The 23,521-nt window shown below is 32.4% G+C and overlaps 3 long non-coding RNA genes across 3 annotated transcripts; all 3 read left to right on the top strand.

Annotated features, from left to right (window-relative positions):
- The first annotated feature begins 107 nt into the window (after positions 1 to 107).
- On the top strand, positions 108 to 1,064 carry LOC135145079 (uncharacterized). The gene is made up of 3 exons (XR_010283315.1): positions 108 to 173; positions 304 to 375; positions 928 to 1,064. It is a non-coding gene; the product is annotated as an uncharacterized LOC135145079 (long non-coding RNA).
- A 40-nt stretch (positions 1,065 to 1,104) lies between these two features.
- On the top strand, positions 1,105 to 1,850 carry LOC135145078 (uncharacterized). Its single transcript, XR_010283314.1, has 4 exons — positions 1,105 to 1,311; positions 1,493 to 1,552; positions 1,605 to 1,674; positions 1,764 to 1,850. It is a non-coding gene; the product is annotated as an uncharacterized LOC135145078 (long non-coding RNA).
- Positions 1,851 to 1,939: 89 nt separating this feature from the next.
- On the top strand, positions 1,940 to 3,033 carry LOC135145080 (uncharacterized). Its single transcript, XR_010283316.1, has 3 exons — positions 1,940 to 1,998; positions 2,470 to 2,555; positions 2,618 to 3,033. It is a non-coding gene; the product is annotated as an uncharacterized LOC135145080 (long non-coding RNA).
- Positions 3,034 to 23,521: the final 20,488 nt, after the last annotated feature.

Here is a 23,521-nt window from a genome sequence, read left to right as displayed (position 1 = left end):
TTCTATAAACTTCTTTTCTTTTTATAAATTCTTATAACTCTTTGTAATAAATTTACAAAAATTCTTAACGTTTAGACTCTCTCTAATTTTTTTATATTATAGAGATTTGAGCAAAACACCCTATTTACACTTGATAAGAGCTTATTTGGGAAGCTTATTAAACTTAAGTTCTTGTAAGTTTACAGATATTGCAGTTTCAGAATAAATTGAAAATTAGTTATTTGTACATTCTAAATTACTAATGCAATGCTTATTTCCCTATTTATTTGATTAAAAATGCTTTATTTTTTTTGTTATACTTAGAAATCTCGGCCATAATAAAATTACCTTTATTCCTGCCGGCCTATTTGCTGAAGTTGCTGCCTTGACTTTATTGTAAGTTAAACTTAGATTTACTATATAAGTTACCTATATCTGCTGTGTACTTTTCAAGTATTTAGGGAAAGAAGATAAATAAATATATTTATTTATAAGAAAAAAGGCTACTAATTAATTATTGTATCAAAAATAAAAAATTTTCTGAATAGTAGCTTTGTAATATTAAAATTTTAATTTCGTTTATCAATTGTCGGACAGCAAAAATAAATTACGAACAAAACATCGTAGCAAAGATGGTTATTGGGTGATTAAAAAACCTTTATCGCATTAATAGCCTTAAATGGCGTTTACAAAACACCCTAATAAAAGTTTAATCTACGAAAAAATATAATAATTATTGTACAAGTCAAATTTTACGGTACAGTATGGAATGTGGCTACTTATTTTTCTAGAGTTTATAATATATTAAATCGGTTGGACAAACTTATAATTATTAAAACTTACTTCATAAATATGTACCGTTAGATCTTAACTAAGAAATACGATAATAACAATATTTGGAATTAAATAAAAGGGTGTCAGTACGAATAAATCTATAAAATATACTAGGAGGCTTAATGAGAACAACACTACCTCCATTAAGGAAGGAGCATTAGGACTGCTGGTTAATTTGAATGAGTTGTAAGTACTACTTAATTAGTTGTACGTGTAATAGCTTCATATATTATGCATGACGTTACCCGTTTTATAATTTATAAATATGGAGATATAAGCGGTAATTCACCCAGTTCTCTTGATAAAAATTTGCTTAAGAGAATTGTCAATCTTAAATACCTGTAAGTCAGTATTTAAAACAGTTATTACATAAGATTTAGCGAATTACAAGTTGCAATGTTTCTATAATCGGTAATAACTTAAAGGAGGTTTAACGATAATGGTGTTGTTTCTGTGGAAAAAGGAGCCTTTGAACCACTTGACGAATTAAAAAATAGCGTAAGTAAAAATGTCATGATATATTATAATAAATTTTATGTAATCTATTTGTATTATTTGTAATGAATGAAGTAAATTGTCTTGGTATCATATAGATTAATTTATAGTATTACCTATTTTTTGGCATTATAAAGAAATTTAAGTTTTAATTCGCTGACCTATTTCGATGAAAATTTTTTAGAAGGGAGTTATCGGCCTTAACACCTGTATGTAGATAGTTGCCAACTAATGCAATTATTCTGTAAAATTTACAATTAAAACTGTTAGGTATTATACTATTATTTTAAATTAAGAGACTTAGCCACAGTATGTTAACCTTGCTGGTAAGGACTCGTTTAAGAAACTTGTTAACCTAGAACACTTGTAAGTTATTAAATATTTTGTACATTAGGATACCAGTGCATTATAACCCTCTTGTTAACTTCTAGCGAACTTATTATAATAAAATTTAGGCGACCTGTTTCTAATAAATTAAACTTTCTTTCTTCGACTTTTTTGCTGGACTTAAAGACTTGGCATCATTGTGAGTTATTTCGTGCAAATAAAATTATACTGTTGCCCAAATATCCCATTTTTCTTTAAACAATTATTTTTGCTTAATTATAAAGAGGCTTAAGCCAGAACATACTAATTACTCTTAATAAGGGCTAGTTCAAGGAACTTACTAATCTCCAGTATTTTACGTTGGTATATGTTATATGCTATAAATTTCTATATTAAATATTTCTATTATTGTCATTTGTTATATAATAATAATTATTATAAATCAAGTTTCAATATCGCGTGTCTTTTTAGTTATCTATTTAAAAAAAAGGCTTCATGTAATTTGTTTTAATAATAGTTAGAAAGCTTGATTATAATAAAGTTATCTTTATTCCTTCTGGCCATTTAACCAAAATAAAAGCCTTAATTTATTTGAAAGTTTCAGATATATATATACGTAGTCAACTTTGCTTCCATAATATTTTTAAACTAGTTTTAAATTAAAATAATAACAATAACAACAATTAGTAAACTTTTAATAGTTATTTGTGATAGCTTTGTTATAAGAAAAAATGTTACAACTTATAAATTAGTGCTAACCTTAAAAGCGCAATAAATAATATTTGCTTACCTCGATTATTCGATGACCTAACTAAACTAAAATATTCCGTACAGAAAATAAACAATGCTACTAGCAGGGATAGTGTTATTACTGACATTGGTCGCAATGCTTATATTGCCAATTTAAACCTGCATAAGACGTAAGTGTACGTGGCCAACATTATGTAAATTTCTTATCTTACTATTATAAATTTAAATATAGAGTTAATAATGACGTTGGATAAAACGTTTCATTGTGACCTAACCTTTATTGACGAACTCTGCACACATGACGGCTCTATACAAAACTTAAAGCTTTACTTCGTAAAAGACTTAAGAATTTTAAGTAGAGGATGATTCTCGCTAAGATTAAAAAAATAAGAACTGTTACGGCGCGAACTTTGGGGATGAAGAAGGAAAAAATAACGATATCACCTGTACTTAGGAGATTAGAAAGCAAAAGACTAAAACCCCAGTTCTATATGAAAAAAATTGTGCTCTCTTTACGGTTAGCTTTATGCTTGTTAGACTGAGTTAGCAACTTCGTGGGTAGATAAACCGATTATATATCATGTACTTGGCAAAATCATGGGTATTAGTGTACGAAGGGCTCGTATAAGAGTTTTTAGTTTATAAAAAAATACATGCTATTACCTATTAAAAAAAGGAGATTTGAGGGAGACCAAATAGAATCAAGTTAATAGCTCTATCGCTGAGTTTTAATTTTTAAAAGTTTGATAATTTCCACTATACTTTTAGAATCCTTTAATTATACACGCTTTTTTAACATTAAGTAGTTACTAAAGTTGCCTTATTTTTATTCTTATGTGTATAGTCATATTTAATAAAAGTTTTTTTGGGGGAAGAATTTTATTATTATTATTATCAAGAATATAATTGTAAAAATAGTATAAACTCTTGTCATAAATTTGACATAAGGAATATATTGGTATAGTTTCAATATAGTTTCATTAAACCATAAACTTTAACTTTAAATTTCTTATTAGAATAAAAAAAATAAATGCCTTTTTCTTTAGATAAAATTGAGTTTTTGTGAGAGGGTTATGAACTTGTAAAACTAAATCAAAATTCTTAGATATGAAATAGACAACCTTTCATGTAAATAGATTTACAGACCTCCGCTAACTGTAAAAAGAATATTTTAGTTAAAAGCCATGGGATATGTGCTCGTTATGACATTTTTTGTACAACTGAAACCCTCAGAGCCCCCCTAACAGAGCCAACCCTCACGAGGGAGAATTGGAAAAATTTCTGTTTTATGTTCACTAGGTACAGAATTGCTTTACACAAGGATTCTAAAAGCAAGCTTATGAATTTCAGTAGGATTCTTTTTAAAGGCTCTCCAGACCATAAAAACCTCTTTTCTATATACCATGAAGCAACCGTCTTTTGTTGCATAATGTTTTTCTAATCAATGATATCTTATAACAACAATGTTACGGGATTCCCATGAGTAATCCCGCTGCTCCAGTTTTAGCTACTTTATACTTGGCGTATTATGAAGCTTTGGAGTTTCATAAATACTTCCCTTATATAAAGTTGTTTAAAAGGTAGTTGGATGATACATTGCTCATATTGGTAGAAAATGATTGTTTCACTTTCTAACGTTTTCAACCGCATGACCCAATGTACTAAACTAGAGCGGGTTTTGGAGCTTACCAGCACAATATTACTTTTTTTTTTTTAGATTTATTCATTTGGAAAGTCGTAGATGGAATTATTAATAAACAAATTGAAAAGGAACTCGGTTTATATCTTTATTTAACCTCTAACAGTGCTCATCCTCCTAGTACCATAAAAACTCTTATTGTGACTATGGCTCGCAGGAAAAAGATCTTAAGCACTTTTGAGAGGATTTTTTTCTTTTACAAAAAGTCTTTATAACAGACATCTGAAAAGAGGCTACCTTTAATAGTTTATACCGTTAGAAAAGTTTTAGGAATACTTTATACCACATCCTCAGGAGATAGAAAAGCATGCAGGTATAATGATAACAAAATAGACATTGCAATCTTTAAGTTCATATGTAACCTCTATGCTATTAAAAAGATCATCTATGCCGATGAACTAGAAGAAATGTCTTACTCTAAGCTCATAAAATAGCTTACAAACAACCACGCAATCTGAAAATCATGTTTTTTAAGACAAGTAATTGGAGAAATTAGTAGGTTAGATGTTTTTATAATTTATCAGATTGGTAAAAAAGTTGTTTACTTACATTTTTGAGGTTTCTATTTGTAAACAAGTTGGAAATAGTTAGTTTTTATTAAACAATATAAGAAAAAGATCTCTTGTCTTCTATTTACACTATTTCTGACTTTTTTTTCAAGTATAACAGGGTAGCCACTGATGATTGCCCACTCGAAAGGGATTGTTATTTAGGGCCCTTTGGCGAGAGTTATAGTCAAAAGTTCATAAATTCATATATTACTTTTTATTAAAACCTTACCCCTAACCCTGGGGGCTTCAAAAGGGCCTATTATTTTTTGTAAAACATTAAAATCTTCAAAACGCCTATCATAGTCAACCCCAACCCCATGGAGACCTAAAATTCCTTCATTAGTTCTCCCATTTTTTTAAACTGTACTAGGGCGACCCTTACCACCAATTAAGGAGGATAAGCCGCAATAATACAAAAAATTAGCTTTATTAGTTTGGTAGAGGGATATATGAAATGGAGTTTTAGGGGGACGCGTGCAGTTGGCAACGGATTAAAGGAAAGGTTCAATCAATGCCCAGAAAAAGGAATTTTTAGCTTATTCCATGTGTATATGTATCTACCAGGGCACCAATCCGCTACCTCAGTCCTCAAGTATTACGCAAATCTAATTTACGAATTTTATCGATTTCTCTTTCAATGCTTTAGAGCGCTATATTTAACTAAGGGAAGCTGCGCGTATAGAAGTCGAAAGTAACAAATCTTAAAAATACTTAAAGCTCCAAAAAGATCGTATGGTCGAAAAATAGTAGAATCAGTTGAGAAGTGCTTAAAAAAATGAGTTATGGGTCGATGGAAGATGTTCGATCTGAAACTAGATAAATAACTTAACTTGACTAAAGCTGAGAATAAAAAGTTTAAAAAAATTTAGTTTATTGTGTACATTAGTAATAATTTTACTAAAAACTAAGATATTATAGGGAAAAAAAAATCTTTGCTCTTTTCAAATTCATCATTGTAAATAACAGGAAAAAAATCTTGATTCATATAATTTAACATATCCCTAGTTTCTGGCACACATTCTATTAATGTTTTGTGAAACACATTCGAACCCACAACATCGTCTAAAGGGAAAAGTGCACCAATCGGCTGTTCCCCTTTTAAAATACTACCATAATATCCATTATCCTTTTCTAAGTTCTTAAGAATATTTTCATTTAGCTTTTCAAAAAAATTATTATTTGAAAAAGTAGCAAATAAAGTGTTAGAAGCTCTAAATTTGACGACAGCTGGTGAGATAAAAATTTTATCTGGATATTTAAGTAAAATGTCATTTTTTCTAGCAATATACTTTTTTTTAAAGCAGTCTAAGGCAGGTTCCACTTCATGGTTCACGAAAAAACCATCATTGTTATGCATTATTTGATACTTCATTATGTCGCGAGCGACATCGTAACGCCCATTTTTCCTTGCAGCTTCATAATATGGACACAATGGACCATTTTCAAAAAATGGACGTAGGGAATTATCTTCCCTTACGTTGTGGAGAGTTACATCAACTAAATTTCCAAAAAGGTTTCGTTTTTCTGCAAAATCTTGTTCCATAGAGGCAATGAAATCGTAATGTAAATAAATTTCTTTTTTTATAGGAGGTAATCTGTCATAACTATACAAAAAGTCCTTGATACTCTCTACATCCTGAATAAAGAAGTGTATTTTTTTGGGAAGTTTATACGAAATTTCTGGAATTTTTGGTACATTGGGAAGGAAATAATCATTGACAAAATAAGGAGAACTTTCCCTTAACTCGTCTTTTGCTTCTAGTAGTAAATTATCTTCTACCCAGTTACCATTTTTCAACGTTATAGAGGGCCCCAACTTTATTTTAGTTTTTGAGTATGAATATCTTTTCCAAGTCCCAGATTGTAAATCATAAATTACACTTTTTCTTGCCCCGTTAATGTTGACGCAGTATTCATTAGAAAACAAATTACTGGCCTTTCCAGTATAAATATTATCCATAGGTACTGAAACTTTTCTAGTCGCAGTACTCTCAGTAGTCAACAATTTTGGTACTTCCTCTAGGACTTGAACACCTCCAACTTCATTAAAGTAAACTGTTTTTCCAGTACTTCTAACATTGGTAAAGGAATCTTTATTTTTGTTAAAAGAATAGAGCTCTCTTACATTAGACCTAGTGGGAAACACGATATACTCTTTATTTTCTACAATAACGATTTGAACGTTATTTTTAATCATCATATCAACTTCTGTGGGACCCTTTGATAAGAAGGGGGAAACAAGTGGATCTCTTGCTAAAAAAGTTTTAGGTTTTTCATATTTGTAAAAACCAATGCCGCTTAGTTTTTCAAAGTAGTCATTAATCCTTTTATAACTATTACCAGTAATTTTTAAACCGTTCCCTTTAATTGAAGAATAATATTTTAGGTATTCTCGATAGTTAGCTGAAGTATCTTTTAAAGTTTGTGTAAAAATCTGTGCAAAGTTGTCCACTGATTTTTCATTACTTTTAGCCTTATTTAAATTAGAGAGGAAGGTTTCCAGAAATTTTTCTTTATCTTCTCTGATGCGGGAAGCTATAACGTCGGTTGGAACCACGTACTCTAATGTTTGTTCATCGAGAACTGGTGTCTGGAATAAAAATCCCCATTCATCGGTAACAACTGATCGATCAAATATATTCGCAGGTACCTTCACATCATTGGCCAAAAATAGACCACTGTGTGTTTGACTTAACTTTAGACGCGCTAATAAAGAAACCAGGTCATAGTGTTTTTTTTCCATGTAAGGCCGAAGCTCATCTTCGTAAAACTCTTCCATGTCCTCCTTTAGTTCTAAATAATGCACCTGTACACCGGAATAGGCTTCTCCCTCAGCAACAATTTGATTTATAAAGGTTTCTTCCCCATAAACAAATAGGTTTGCACATTTTTCAGAAGCAGTGGTTGCCGAATAGTAAAAGGCGTTTTTAAAATTCTTTAAAACATGAACTGCCGATTTATCAACGCCTTCAATTAGTACGAAATTGAGAACTATTGGCACTTCATAATTTTTTTTAACAGACAGAAGTTCCTGAAGGTTCCAATCAAGCTTTTCGTGGGTCAAAAAATTGTTTTCAATCGGGAATGTATTTCTTTCTTGTAGTTCCACCCATACTTCATTAGCGGTGTACTCTAATTGCCTGGTGCTTCCTTCTAGATGCCAGTAATTCTCCATTTTGTTGTACAGAACTGTCCTCATTTCTCCTTTGTACATTACTGTAAATTTATTCTCTCTAAAAACTATCCCTGTTATGTAGCCCTCGTTCTTGGTGCCCTCTATATTCTCATAAACAAATAAGTTTTCCCGAGCTTCAGTTAAGTCTTCTATAAAAGATTCATCGGGAATTATTATAGGCCGTTTGGTCGAAACTTCTATCAACTCATTTTCAGTGGTAATACTGAGATACTTATTGGAAGTTCGAACATCTGCATATCTGTAACCATTTACCTTACTATCATAGACCACCATATTTAACTCTTTTTTAAAATTTAATATTTGGTAAGGCTTTCCATCTTTCGGCAAATTAAAAAGATTTTCAACTTCATTAGGTTTGGCTTTACTAGAAAGTTCTAATGCACTACTAGACCCCGCTCTTTCCGTTTCCATCATAGTGTTGGGGTTTTCCATTTCAGCAAGCCTTGAAGGTCCGGGTTCATTAGAGTGTTCTAATGTATTACTAGAACCCTCTCCATCCAGTTTTCTTATCTTTGCTGGAAGCGGATCATCCTTGGCGCCTCCTTTAAGCCCTAACGATTCCCAGAGCTCTGTCTTCTCATTGTAATACACATTTTTTCCGGTATTTTTAATATTTGATATTTTTCCTTTTAATAGATCAAAAGTGTACAGAGTTTTTAACTCATTATTTACGTTTTCAACCAAGAACTGTTTGTCTTTAAAATTAATAATTTTTTTACCCATAGAGGAGGCTTGAGAATCTAAGTCTAATCTATAAGGTACATCCACAATGACATCCGGTTTTTGAGTGTTGGGTAAAGGCTGCTCGAAATTTATATCAGTGCTTTTAACTAGCTTTTGTAGTTCATCTCGTGTAGCACTGCTTGATTTGGAATTGAATAATTGGCTTGTACCCTTACCCAACTTTAAATTAGTAATATCGCTATTTTCAACGGATGACTCAGGAGCCTGGAAACTTTCACTCATATCCTTGTTTACAATATCCTCTTTGACAGCTTTGTAAAGGTCAGAGATTTTGGTCGTATCCTCATTAAATTCGGTTTTTTCGGAGGTGTCGTAGTCTAGTGGTAATCCCTGAAATTCTTCGCCTTCCAGCTTAAGCAAGGCCCTCTCATCACTGGATAGTATATTATTTAATGTAGCTTGAAATGATTTAACCGCACTGAGCCGTTTAAAAACTGCAGGAGCTACTGGAACGGCGTTTATGAGGCCAAAAACCAATCGCTTCCCGCCAACATCCTTATAATGAGCGACATCGTCAGCTGCTATGCCAACTTGGGTTAAACCTTGAGCAAGGAAAACAACGTCAACTGCTTCGCCAATGTAGACTGAACTTTGAGTAAGGAAAGCAATGTCAGATAATATTAATGCCGGGTATATTAGGGTAAGGGGGAGGAGGATGGTGCTTATTACGTCTAACCATTCCAGAATCCTTTTTTTAGTTACATCCCTGTTGGAAACAATCATAGCAGGAATGTCGCTTACACTTTTTAACTTTATTGCTTCAGTAAGGTTGGTAAAGGTGTAACGGCCTGAAGGATAGGGGCCCCTTAGTTTAACTATGGCACGAGAATCTTCTTTATAGTTAATCGCTGGTATATTTTTCATTGTCTCATCAAGACTTAAATGCGTCCATGTAGCTTCTATATCCTCAAGCATGAAGTGTGAAAGCAGAATACGTCTTTTGTTTTCATCTTTAGTTTGATTGACAAACCATAAGTTTAATTCAGTTATATTAGAAAACTCGTGTATCGGAGAAGAATTACCAATAATATATAAAAGCGTGTGCCCGTCTGTATTGTTCATTATGCACATTATATTATAGGCATATTTCACTAGAGGTCTAAGTAAATAAAAATGCATAGAAATAGAGCTTCCTATTTTAGCTAATTTAGAAAGCTTTTTTTGAAGACCAACGAAGTAAACACTGACATCTGATGCTCCAACAGCAGCTTGAAGCGCCAAAAAAGCGCCCTTTGTGCTCAAGCTGCTTTCGTTGTGCTGGTAAATTATGCTTTGTAAATAAGATAGTCGCAGATGCTTTGAATAATCAAAAAAATTGTTCTCCCAATATTTGTTAACATATTGGCTATAAATATCGTCAAAATCCAGACTTTTTGCCACATCCGTAACAGCTGCTGGCTCTACATCCCATTGAGTTTGTGGTGTAAATTCTAAACTTTTATTCGTATGATATATAGCAGAGTATACATAAAATCGCTTTTTTCTCTCGTAATGTTGCTCTGAAAAGTACCAATTAATTGTGTAGCTAGTTATCAATGAGCTTTTACAAGGAAGCGAATTATTATTTACACGACCATCAAATATAAAGTTTGGAGAATTATCTTTCTGATAATCCAGCTTAATTATGTCGGTATTTCCGCATTTATCAATAGACGAAATTAGCTCTTCTCTATCCCAAGTATTTTTTAAAAAACAATGAGCTAGGGTTTCCTCCATAGTAGCGTAGCACACGCGTCCGTTAGGTTCGTTTGCATATATAATACTAACATACTTATATTCATATGCATTTATAGATTTACCTAATTTTAATAGGATATTTTTTTCTAGTACGGTCTTAGCCTTCTCAAGTGGAGACTTAAGCATCTCAAAGGAATTGGCTATAATTAAAAATAAACACATAGCTTCAGTTAATGAGAAAATTATTTAGTAGTACACACTTACTTGAATGAACAAAAAAATTAAGCCATAACGTCGCCAAAGAACAAAATATATAAGAAGCTTGGATAATAATAAATTAGTAAGATTCATTCATGAAGGTACCGAATATATCTTATACCCATTTCCAGAGAAGTCAGGCCAAAAATAAGTAAGTTATTGGATGCCAGCTGGGCCCTTTTATACTATCTTTTACACTCCAAAAACGCAAATATTTACGATTATTTCGCGATTATTTTCAATAATAAAATTTTTATACAAAAAATTTAGAATTATACTTGTTGCAAAATGTCTAAAGTAGTCCATAACTTTTAGAATTTTTTAAGTCCCCATAACATTTGCGCCTTACAATTTGTTGTACAACTTACCTTCAAAAAGTTTTAAATTATTTAAAAACAGTTAACTTTTGATATATATATATAATTTTAAATTCAAAATCTTTTATAAACATTAGAAGTGAGCACAATTTATGTATTTTTTTTATGTATTGCTGGTAACGCGCGTGAAAAATGAAATTAAAAAATATTTATCAAAACCTGCAATGCAATCCTACAATTTTACAGGCACTATCCGCTCCAGTGGTAATTTTATAGGTCCTATAAATAATATTAATACGAAAACAACTTAGATATTTTAATAAACTTTTTTTTTTTAAGTTTACTCGAAAGATTAGAGATCAATTCTAATATAGATAAATATATATGAGATTATCTATATGTGACAATAAAGTTAAAATATTTTATAAAAACAGGAATGTAAAGGTTAATGAATTGCAATTTTTAATTCACTTTTACATGCGATGACCGACCGCTGTTACTTCCTATAGAACCGCTAAAAGAATCTTAATAAAGTATATCCTACTTGGTAACATTCTTTTAGGAAGCTACGAATGTATATTATATCCACCTACAGAGAAGTGCAGGCAAACATAAGTTATTGAATGCCATCTCGAGCTCTTTTATGCTATCTTTTACACTTCAAAACGCAAACATTTTACGAGTATTTCGCGGCTATTTTCGACAATAAAATTTTATACAAAATATTTACTATTATTTAAAATTTAATAAAAAAATGAACATTTTAGCAATTTTATTAGAAACCGTTATAAAACCCCTCTTGAAACGACTCGGCATGTAAAGACATAAAATAACGTAGAATTGTTGCAAAAGGTCTAAATTAGTCCAACTAATTTTAAGAATTTTTAGGGCCCCATAAAATTTGCGCCTCACGACTTGTTGTACAACTTACATTAAAAAGTTTAAAAAACTTTAGCAACAATTAATTCTATTTATATATAAAACATAAAACTCAAAATCTTCTATAAACATAAGAAGTGAGCACAATTTATGTATTTTTTTTATGTATTTCTGGTAACGCGCGTGAAAAGTGAAATTAAAAAATATTTATCAAAACCTGCAATGCAATCCTACAATTTTACAGGCATTATCCGCGCCAGTGGTAATTTTATAGGTCCTCTAAATATTAATACGAAAACAACTTAAATATTTTAATAAACTTTTTTTTTTTTAAGTTTACCCGAAAGATTAGAGATCAATTCTAATATAGATAAATATATCTGAGATTATCTATATGTGACAATAAAGTTAAAATATTTTATAAAAACAGAAATGTTAAGATTAATGAAATTGCAATTTTTAATTCACTTCCACATGCGATAACCGACCACTATTACTTCCTATAGAACCGCTAAAAGAATCTTAATAGAATATATCTTACTTGGTAACATTCTTTTAGGAGGCTACGAATGTTTATATCTGAGATTATCTACATGTAACAATAAGTTAAAGTATCTTATGAAAACAGGAATATAAAGATTAATGATTGCAGTTATCAATTCCAGGTGCGAAAACCGACCGATATTATTTCTTATAGAACTTCTAAATAAATTTCACTTGGCAAGATTCTTTTAGCAAGACACGAACTGAGAAGTACAAGTCTACATAAATTATTGAATGCCATTTAAAGCTTTTTATACTAGCTTACGATGATTATCGCGGTACTTTTCGATAATTGTTAGGATTTGGTACCTTATAAATGATTTCCTATCACCTCTAAGTGGGCATCCACTTTTTGGCGTAGTGGGAAATTCAACAATAATTAAATTCTATCTCTAAAACGCGTTAGTGTAACTTGATATATGCAAAATATTCATTATAATTAAAAATTTAATGTAAAAATAAAAAATAAACATTGTAGCAATATTTATAGTACACTGTTATTAAAAACCTTTTAAAAATTCTCTGAGCATGTAAAGACAAAATAGCATAGAGTTATACTTTTAAACTTAAAGAACCAGTCCGCATGTAGATAAATATTTCTGAGATTTCGTGCGAAAACGAATTTAAATTACCTTTCAAAAACCGGAATTTAGTATAGAAATTTTATTGGATTGCAATTTTTTTGATTCACAATTTAGAACCGCGTATAGGCTATCTGGGATTCTTCAAACAAAGTCAAATAAAGCTATAAATTTTTTAGTAAACAATAGTTTTAACCAGTAAAAATATTAACTAAAGTCAGACACGATTTAACTACTCTTTCCTATATCTTGTGTCGATTACAGGTAATATGGGGTTGGATTAAGACCGTCTATAGTTGCAATAAGGTTTTCGCAGGGTACACAGTAACATTACGGTTTTTGTATTTAGTTAAGTATTAAGAAATACTAATTAATTTAAGTTATAAAAAATATGCGATGTTAGCACTAATAATTGTAGCAAGAAGCCTTTCATTGCATTTTCAAAGAAGTTTACGAAGTTTGCCGGCTTATTTAAATTTAGAGATTTATTCCCTTAACTTTAATAGCTTAGGTCGACTTCTTCCACATACTCTACCCCTTACCCTTAGTAGACCCCCCGCAACTCTAAAAGGGGACGTCTCTAGTTCAGCGTACCGTTAAAGGTACCCGGGGCTCGACACAACCTACTCAGGGATGAAAGAGATTTATACTAAACCCCCGTCATAAAAAAATTTTCCAAGGGACTGGAAGGGGTCACAATGACAGGTTTCTTACCAACGTAAAGAGCGATGTGGTCTTCTGCGTAGTAAATTTTTTTTTTTTAAGTCTGGGAGTCATGAATATTTAAAAATTAGTGCTTAAAATTTTAAGTGAACATTAATTTCTGTTTGTGTAACACTTTATTATGTTTCCTCAAAGCTTTTTTTCCCTTGCACTTGTTTTGAGCGCTTTAACGACGATAAGTATAATTTATACTTTGCACCGCAGTAAGCAGCGCTACTTTGAAAAGTTGTAGATTTAACGTGGTCTTCCTAAAGTTTTTTTGAAATAAGTCATAAATACTACTTTATTTCTACTCACAGGAAATAATTATGTTAAACACTAACTTACTATCTTCATTAGTTTTGTTACAAACATAATTTTCCTTCTGGAGGTTTTCTTACTTTTATATAGATCAAAATTAGTGTGTGCACCTTTGTCTCTAATAAAGCGAGAAATTGTTTTGCCTTTTTAATCTGCTGCAGTGTCCAAAAATGGCTATATATATAAATAATTCTAAAGGTTAAAGTATATGCTACCAAAGTAACTTGCCTGTGCATTTAAATTATTTGTAAGCGAAACTTATAAAATACTATTTTTATAGTTTTAAAAAGTATGTGTTACATGTTTTAGTAAGTGGGACTAATAGTAAGGCGGTAAAAGAAAGATTGCTTGAGTCTGAAGTAACCCAAAACGCGCTGTTTGTTGGTTGGACATTGCGACTTCTATTGAAAGAAATCGCAGAACGTTTACTAATATAAGGGCATGCCAGAGTAGTTTTAGTAAGGCCTTGTTTATTATAAAATATATTTTTTATATTTTAAACAATGTTTTGAAAGTAATTTTGGAGTTCCTGAAATTTGATGTAACCCATCATCCTAATATTTTAGAAGTTACGTCCGAAACCATTTTATAAATCTGCAGAAAATTATTAACTATAAAGTAGCACAGTAGTTGAATATTAATGTGGTAATACTGATTTATAAGGGAAGTTACAAAGGATAGGGGATTTGTTTATATAAATGCCATTAAAGTTTTTTTTCACTTATTGGTAAAACTTTAAGTAACAAATTAAAAAAAAAACGTTAGAAATAGCAATATCTTGTTGTTTAAATTCTTAGATTTAGCAAATACTTTTAATCTAACCTTGTCATTTTTTTTTTTAAATTTTTTAAACACTGTAGGACTTTGTGTAATTCATATTACTAACCGGGAACACACTTTATTTTATAGTACAAAAAAGTATTAAATTACGGTCTTCAAACTTTAAAAAGAAAATATATAATAAAAGGCAGTCACCTATTTCTTCTTTAACTTAACTTAACACAAAAGTACAAATTATTGTTACTTTTTCTTAGAGTTTATGGTTTCCACTTATTAGTTAAAAGTACGTTAGAAAGTGGACAGAAAATCGTTTAAGGTATAAAGCTCTATAAAATTAGAAGCTTTTTTAAGTTTCTTCCATCGTTAACACCACATCTAGTTGAATTAATAATTTAATAAAAAAGGCAAGGCTATCTAAGTTAAGTATAAAGCACTCAGAATCTTTTTTAAGAGAAGCCAGGGTCAGTTACCATAGGAATGTTACTATATTACCGTTATAGATTCGAGAGCAAAAGATGTTCTTGTGTGACCTTTATGGTTTTTAGGGATAGCAATGTATATGTGACACCTTAAGAACACCAACGATAATTTAAAAAACTGGAGGTTAAATGAACCAAAAAATTCATTACTTTATTATCTTTAGAGAGTCAATATGCTTAAATTTAGAATTTAAGTAGACTAGTAACGAAATTCATCATAGCATTTTTATAAAATGGAAGATTTAAATGGTTCTAGTGCCTTAGCTTTATACTGTGTCCTAGTCATAACTGCAGTACTTCAACTAATCTTTGCACTCCATAAAAGAAAATTAAGTTTTTTAGCTTGTTCTTATTAAGAAAGGATATAGAGTTTGATTACTTTTTCATAAAACTATATTAATTTTTATAAAATTTTTTTGTCGCATCGGAAGTTACAGAGTACGTGGAATACGCGGAAAGATAGTAAGAAAGAGAAGGGCTGGCATTTTTTTTTAAGCTGCAGAGCTATACTAACATAAGCAAAATTTATTTATGTTACAAAAGCTATAGAGTTGGTTAGTTAGATAATATTAAGAGTTATGAATATATATATATATATCAGCGACAATAACTAACCATTAGCATTATGAGGTCTTAATTAAACACAAACCTAATTTCTTAAAGTTTATGAGAGGAAACTCTTCTTTCAATAGAATAAATAAATATATTTTCGATAATAAAAAAATGCTTTAACTATTTAAAGTATTAAAAAACATGGTTAAACCAAATTTCTTAAAGTTTACGAGAGGGAACTCTTCTTTCTATAGAATAACTAAATATATTTTCGATAATAAAAAAAAAGATTTAACTTTTTAAAGTATTAAAAAATATGGTTTTTCTCGGTTTTAATAGTTTAAAAGCGTTGAAGGTTACGCCTTCGAGGCGTCTTTTTTTTATACGTCGTTTAAATTTACCTCGCTCACTTTACGACTATGTTTCTCCCGTAAAGGTGTGCATGGTTTTCTTTAGTGCTAAAGTTGTGTTAAGGTAGATTTAAATTGGTAAAAAGAAAGAGGAGAGCCTCAAACATTTATTCAAGAATTTCTTCCAGGAATGAAGTGGATCGAATGCGGTAAGATCGTTCTAGAAAAAAAGTTTACGTTTTTTAGTTTCAATATTATATAAACTCATGATGATGTTGTATAACTGAACTGGCACCCACTCGCTCTGGAGTACTATTTCAGTTTTTAGTTACAGACGATTCAGCTTCCATACTTTTTTCAGTTTTTGATGAACTCGAAGAGGCTTTTGAAAATGGGGATATTTTATCTCTCCGTCTCGGGCATAACGCGTTTCTTTTTTACAAGACTTAGCCATGATTAGTATTATATTTTTTAGATACTGCCTTCAATTTAAAAGATCTCTATTTGTTATGTAGAAGGAGGGGGTTGTTAAAAAACTTGGCGAGTACGTTACTTCCTGCTTAGTACCTTTTGGTCTTGTCGAATATTATACAAAACAGAATTACTATATTATTCAGAGAAACTCCGAACATTAGCCATTTTCTTTGGAAGGATTAAAATTCCAATAACACCAAGCAAAACTCGCGCATTTCTTGGGTTTCTTAATACAATAGTTTATATAATTTTTTATCTTCAATTTTTTTTTAATTCTCGAGTTTTTGTATCTTTCTTTTGAATTTTTATTAGAAAGAAGACTCCAATTCCAGGCTCCCCGAAATCTAGCCAGACTTAATATAGTTCGTAATAAGCATGGGCAAGGTTTCATGCATTTTAATCCACATCAACCCGTGCAAAATTTGCCGGATTTAGCGCACTTTCAGGGGAGGCCAGAGCGACAATCGCTTTGATTTCAAGAAATTTTCAAGATCAGTGAAGTGAAAAGTAAGAGAGTAAGATAAAAAGTGCCAACAAGGTGCACTCTACTAGTAGGGGCTACAAAAAGGAGTTGAGAAGCTCTTATACATCTGGAAATTATAATCTTGTACTAAAAATTTCAGCTATAAAAGTAATTAAATTTATTAACTGGAACTGCTCCAACTTTCTCTCTTCTCTTTTGCCAATTCTGTAGTAGTGTTGCTTGGCTCCTTTTTTAACACGATGGAAAAAAGCCACCATTGCCAATACCCCGTAGGTAGCTAAACTACTAGAAAAAGGCTCTTTTTACATATAAACAATATAAAAGTACAAATAAATTAAATAATTACAAGTATTTGGGTTATTATATTCTCAACTGCGCTTTATTTTAATACAAACTGGTAAGCGCCACCAAAAAATAGGAGGAAGGAGGAAGTAACATACACTTGCAACTTAAGGTTTATTAGTAAAAAAAAAAAAAGTTATGACTTCGTAAAGAAGGCTTGTTAAAACTTTTATTCGGGCGTGGATTATATAGTAGTCAAGAAGCTATTTTACAATAGTATATATAATTACTTGAACTAAGGTGCATAGAAAGATGAAACTAGCACCTGCAGATAAGAACGCAACGCAAAATCAGAATATTGCCTACATCTTAATAAGTAATAGACGTACTTGAAATAAACTTTTGAAGTCAATAATAATTAAATAACAACATAAACATTAAAGAAAATATAGTAATACCTAGTAACTTAATTATCTATTAACGCACTTCTAAAAAGATCTAATAATCCCAACTTAGGTTGCCCTAAAGTTAGTACAATTTGTTGACAATTAACTTTTTCTCTCAATCAGGAGTGATTGCAGATAAATCATCAATGGGTCTTATTAATTTTTTAAATTCACAAAAAAAAAAACTAGCGCTTAAACGAGTCACGTGGGCGGAGAAAACGTGCCCCGTCCTTTAGCTCGTAAATAAAGGAGCTCACCCGCAGGACATCAGTGTGCCTGGTGAGCCTGTCGTCAAGAACATACAACGGCACGGCGTTGGCAGACAGTGTTTAAAGGTTCCAACTGAAGGTCCCGGTGAAGAACATCATTTCGCACAAACCACGGCGCCTTTGTTAAAACACATGCAGCAATTTGTTCTGTCGCACATGAAGCGCTGACTCTATCGCAGTGGAGTCATAAGCCCAAGCAGTAGACGCGTATGTCATTATTGGCTGGATGTAAGACAAATACAATTGCCGTTTGTTTCGCAGAGAAAGCTTACTCTTGCCGCAAAGTAGAGGAATCCCTGGTTGTTGCCTTGTCCTTCGTCCCTATATAGTCCACGTGAGGCCACCAGGAAAATTTGTTGTCGATGACTCCAAAATCTTTCACTAGAGCACAACATGGAAATCTTCACGCCATTAAAAGTTAAGGGCACCAACAAAGGGGCGCGTTCCTGAAATTAATATAGCTTTGCTCTTTACCGCATTTATAGTAACCCTCCTATTACGGCGATAGACAGCAAGGGCGTCAAGATAGCGCTTGTGGAAGCTTGCATAGCAAGGCGGGAGACACTTCGAAGAGGGATATCCGGTCGTATCATCAGCGTAAAAGGGCGATTCGTGTGTGTGAGCCGGCAGGCAAGGGGACGTCACTCATGTAAGTTGCAAATAAAAGGGGTGAGAGAAGTGAGTTCTGAGGGGCCCCTGCTCTCAGATTTGGAGGCGGCGAAAGAGTATCTCTCACGCACACGCTGAAGCCGCCACCATTCAGTTATGATTTTATCTCGTTATAAAGTCCAAGAAGGACGGATAACTAGCGCAGTTTGTGCAGCAGACCTTCATGCCAAACTTGGTCAAATGCCTTTTCAACGTGTGAGAAGACAGCGCCTCTTGCCTTCTTTTGCTTAAAAGCAAGAGTGCTTCGAACAGTTAAGGGGAGGGACTGCTGGGTCGTTGAGTGCTCTCGTCGAAACCCAAATTGAAACTCCGGTAAAACTTTCTGAGCGTCAACGACCTCTTTAAAACAGCGCAGTAAAACGGCCTCGCTCAACTTTTCCCGCTGCTGACAGTAGTCTGACGGGTCGGTACTTGCTAGATGCTGATTCAGGTTTAAGTGTTTTGGTAGCGTTACAACGCACACCGTCTTCCATCGGCTCTGAAAGGCACCAGGGATCCAAGGTTTTATATGGTGGTAAAAATAGTGCCTAAGTTTTGGACCATTCTGCAACCGCACTCCAAATACAGCAAAAATAGAGACTGGGCGTGCAGTTCGGAGTTTAATACATGAGCGTGTACGTCCTAGGCATCCCACGTGAACCCTTACTAGACATCCGCTCCCGATCTTACTACTACTTCAAATTCTATGAATACGCTGGCCATGACTTTAAAGGGCAGTACAAAAGTCACAAGTTGTAACTTAAATAGGCAAATAACTTTTTCGAAGCTGCGTAAGGCGGCCATTTTAGTAGTTAAAGTCTGGGTTCCTATTTTACCATGTGTTAGTTCAAGGGTTATGATTTGAACTAATAAACTTCACTTATAAAAAAACGAACACCATATCCTCATACAACAAAAGGTCGGTGGACCCTTAACGTCATGACCTTTCAAGAATGTTTTATCTTTTTTTAACACTGGTATACTAGTGTCCAAATTTAAAAGCACTTTAAACTATCTGATTTTAAACTCCCCTCCTCAATGGTTAAGGAATTATTCTTCACCAGTGCCTTCTCCCAAAGGGTTATCGAGACTGTCCAAAACGACTGAGTGGTTTTGCACAGGCGTATTAGACCGGGATCGGTCACGTTTAATATAGTGAATACTAGTAGATAATACTATTCGTATACTGTAATTTCCTAATGCTATTCTAGGACGCTACCATTTATGAGATGTAAGCCCTCCTCTTAGCCCACCACAACAAACTGTACATATATTATTCAGCTCGATGTAGCACGTAGCACGAAGTAAGTTAACCGAGCCAATCTAATTAAAAATGTTATGGTTTAGTTAATAACCTTCTCACTTTGCTGGACTAAAGCAATTTTTAGCGTGATAATAGGATTAAGTACTATTTCAGAACCGGTTTCAAGCTAATTCTAAAGCTTCTAGAACCGATGCAAATAGTGTTATCTATGATATCCATGATAGCAATCTTCCAAGTTCCGAACGGCACAAGACAACGATATAGTTCAAGAAAACAGCACAGGCTTTCGGACCCATCTATTTCACTCCAGGTGCAGGCATTGCTACCACTTAGCCTTATATTACACAAAGTCAAAGGACCTACCCACACCTTTGTCTAGGAAAAAAACGGTTCAGTGAGGCAATAATTTTGGTATATCAACACCGGTTTGATCATCGAGAGAATATTCGCAAGCTAACAGCTAGGCTGTAAATCCTTTTTAGTCTAACACCGTAGGCCATAATCCTTCATGAACTCAAAAGAATGGGACCTTTTAAAGATCTCATGTGACTTATTAGTTTTCTCATTTTCCAGAGTAGTCTATCGGTTCAAGAGGACTTTTGTCTGTTAGACTAGATCACTCTCTCTTAGAACTCATCAAAGTGCACGGTAACTCTGGTCACTTTTCCTTAAAAGCACGATAACCATGTTACTGCCTACTGCGTTCTGATCGTTCAGCTGAAGAGATAGGATGATTAATTACGAGAGCCCACTGTATAATTTCAGCTCAAGTCAACTCAAGAATTTCGAAATATAGTTAGCCAGCACCCTTCAATATAGTGACTACATTTCACTTGCCATTTATCCTTGGGTGGCGTCCGACACGTATACATTCATCGGGTGAAGTTTGAAGTCACATCGGATCCTATAGGTAGAATCCAACGACGAATTCCACCTTAGGGCCGATCTTCTTCAGTCGCTTAACGATAGTAACCTACGCCGTTATTGTGTTAAATTGTTACTTTCTTAAAAGAGTGTACAACATTGCAGGAAAGCGCCGAGCATAGCCAACCGTTAGGTTTCCTATTCAGAGCCCAACCATATAAGTTGAGGTATAACACTGGTCTTTCGGCCTACCCAACCTCAGATTAAGCCCAAATAATATCCTAGATCGCTGTGCCCACATGGCAATATAGAATGTCCGCGCAAGATAAGCGTTGAGGATAATAAAAAGATATGACGCTGGCAAATTCGCGAGCATCGAGAGAGGAAGTTTCCCATTCTCTTATAAATGCTTTTTGGAGGGCTTAATTATACAAAATATCCCCTTTGGAGGGGTAAAATAGTTTCACACCCAGATTAGTTAATCATTCCTTTCAATATGAGATAAAGATGCTAGATATTAATATATTATTATCTTTTTTATATGTATTTTGATAAAAAAATTATATATATATATATATTTATATATCTTGTTACCTCTCGCCCTCCTTTATTATACATAACAAAAATTCTAGACGCCAATTGAGCAGTGAGCGCTAACGAGCGCTCTCCAATAATTGGTACATTAGTTTTTTTTTGCGAGTTTTTGGTTGGTGTGTGGAGGAACCAATAAGCCGTTCGTAAATTATATAGCAATGATGTAAACTATCGTTTCAAATAATTCACGGCGCCTCCGTCATCGAGCGTGGCAAGCTTGTTATGACCCATGTGTAGCGAAGAGGCCATTGACTTAGACAGCAGATGCATATTTTATGATTGACCGGCCTTACAAAGCAAAATAGCGTGGCACGATCGTTTGCTTCTGGCGCAAAGTAAATGATAAAAAAAATCGATTCGCCATTGAGATTTACGTGCGACCGCCACCGTGCTTATAAAAAGTTAATATTAACAAAAGAAAAATATACATATCAAAATTAAATTTTCTAATAACATTATATGTGTAATATATATAAATATATTACATAATAAAGTATGGTTAAGGAAAAAGAGAAAATGTGATAATAATATTTATTAAAAAAAAAATAAATATGTATAAAGTATAAAAAATAGAAAGGAATTTATAATCTTTACAATAAAAAAAAAGATATACAAATATAATATATATAAGAAAAAACAGTTATAAATGTGCACTAGGAATATAATTAAATAAAAATCTAGCTATCAAGCAAATTTTTATGTGAAATATAAATTTACTTTAACCTTTTTTTTTTTTAAAGTTTCAATTCTGTGTTAATTTTCATTATAAATTTTTATTTAATTCCTTATTTTTATTAGTTCTATTTTCGTTATAGGCACTTGAAAGCTCGTCACTTAAACAGACTTTGCCTTTGCTTTTGAAGCCGAATGTATGTTTAGTCCTTTAGGGATAGGAGTCATTTAACTATGAAGTTTATACTAATTTAAATGGAAATTAATGTTGAAATATTTATGGGGTTTTATCTAAAGTCTGTCTACAAGGTTTTTCCTTAAACCAAACCTATGCGATTCTTCTTTGAATTGTCAGGTCGTCAATAATAAACAAGCAAGGCAAAATACCCCGCGGGCAACTACAGGCAACAAAAGAGGTCTAAAAGAGAAAAACCCTCTGCTTTACTAAACGTAAAATTATATATATATACTTAAAAAAAAAAAAATTAAATTTAACACACGGGATCAATTAAAATATACCAATTAAGTTCGGTGTCAAACTAAATTGTATGGTTGTGAGAAGATCACACAGTTGACAATTAATGCCTTGTTTATTTATTTTAACTTTAGTAGAATCATCCAAGGTAACATGGTTGCGAACAATACGTAATAAGGTAAAACAATTACTGGTATGAAAAGTATTACCCCCATACTTTTAAAGTTTTTTTAAAATTTTTAGTAAGCTATGGCTAATCACATAGATTACTTAAATCACCACTATAACCAATTAGAAATGGTGCGTATTTTTTTAGTATAAGCTGACCATGCATTTAAGGTAAAAGTTAAACTTTTTATACGGTAACAAGTTACTTTTATTTAACCACTTTCATAGGTTTCTTAATTAAATATTAACTGTTCCCAGTGTTTATAGGAATTTACTTATTACAACTCGATTGAACAAGATGATCGAATCTGTATCCCCAGAATTTTCCTATATAGTAGTTAATAAAACCTAACATCGCATACTGTAACAGGGGTTTTTTCAAGTCTCCCTAGGATTAGGGTTGGCTGTGGTAGGAGTTTTGAGTTTGAACGTTTTATAAAAAAATGGCATTACGAACACACTCCCTTGGCTTATTAGGCAACCACCTCTGCAGATAAAATTATTGAGACAGGTGGCTATCAGTGATATTTCTATAGTTAGCGAAACTCTGAGTCTATTTATATACTTTAAGATTCCAAACTATTTTTACAATTCTCAACTGAAAGTAATATAAACGTCATTATTACCCAACAAAGTTAATATTTAACATAACCATAAAGTTGAACTTCTGTAATGTATCTTTGTTTATATCATTAATTAAAGTTATTTTACATCACCGTTTTTTCTTTTTTTATAGTTTAAGTAAGAACTAGGTAAATTATTTAATCTTGGTTATAGGATTCCAAAAATCTGGTTTACTGTATCCTAAGTGAATTTTTCCTTTTAGGTGTGAAGGGACTTTAGGTTTATTACGCTTTACGAATAATT

The sequence above is a fragment of the Zophobas morio genome, unplaced genomic scaffold, assembly GCF_036711695.1.
Source record: "Zophobas morio isolate AGI-343-1 ecotype UQ-CSIRO unplaced genomic scaffold, CSIRO_AGI_Zmor_V1 ptg000120l, whole genome shotgun sequence".
NCBI lineage: Eukaryota > Metazoa > Arthropoda > Insecta > Coleoptera > Tenebrionidae > Zophobas > Zophobas morio.
This window is presented reverse-complemented; position numbering and strand designations above follow the sequence as displayed.